The following is a 379-nucleotide window of genomic DNA, read 5'->3' as shown; positions in this document are numbered from 1 at the left end:
GGAGCCCTTTGGTATTAAAAGCATCCCAGTCTCCAATCACCTTAACCACACACACACACACACACACACACACACACACACACACACACACACACACACACACACACACACACACACACACACACACACACACACACACACACACACACCACACACACACACACACACACACACACACACACACACACACACACACACACACCACCACACACACATACACACAGCCACCACACACACACACACTTCTGGCTGTGCCCGAGCCTGTCTGTCTCCTACCATCATCAACAACATTTTCAGTTAGTGGCTGTGCGTCCTCACAAGGGAACCTCTTCAGCCTGTTGAACCCGGTCTCAGACTGCCACTAGACTTTCCCCCACGT

The sequence above is a fragment of the Oncorhynchus gorbuscha genome, unplaced genomic scaffold, assembly GCF_021184085.1.
Source record: "Oncorhynchus gorbuscha isolate QuinsamMale2020 ecotype Even-year unplaced genomic scaffold, OgorEven_v1.0 Un_scaffold_1011, whole genome shotgun sequence".
NCBI lineage: Eukaryota > Metazoa > Chordata > Actinopteri > Salmoniformes > Salmonidae > Oncorhynchus > Oncorhynchus gorbuscha.
The sequence above is the reverse complement of the archived record's forward strand: the minus strand, read 5'-3'. Positions refer to the sequence as shown.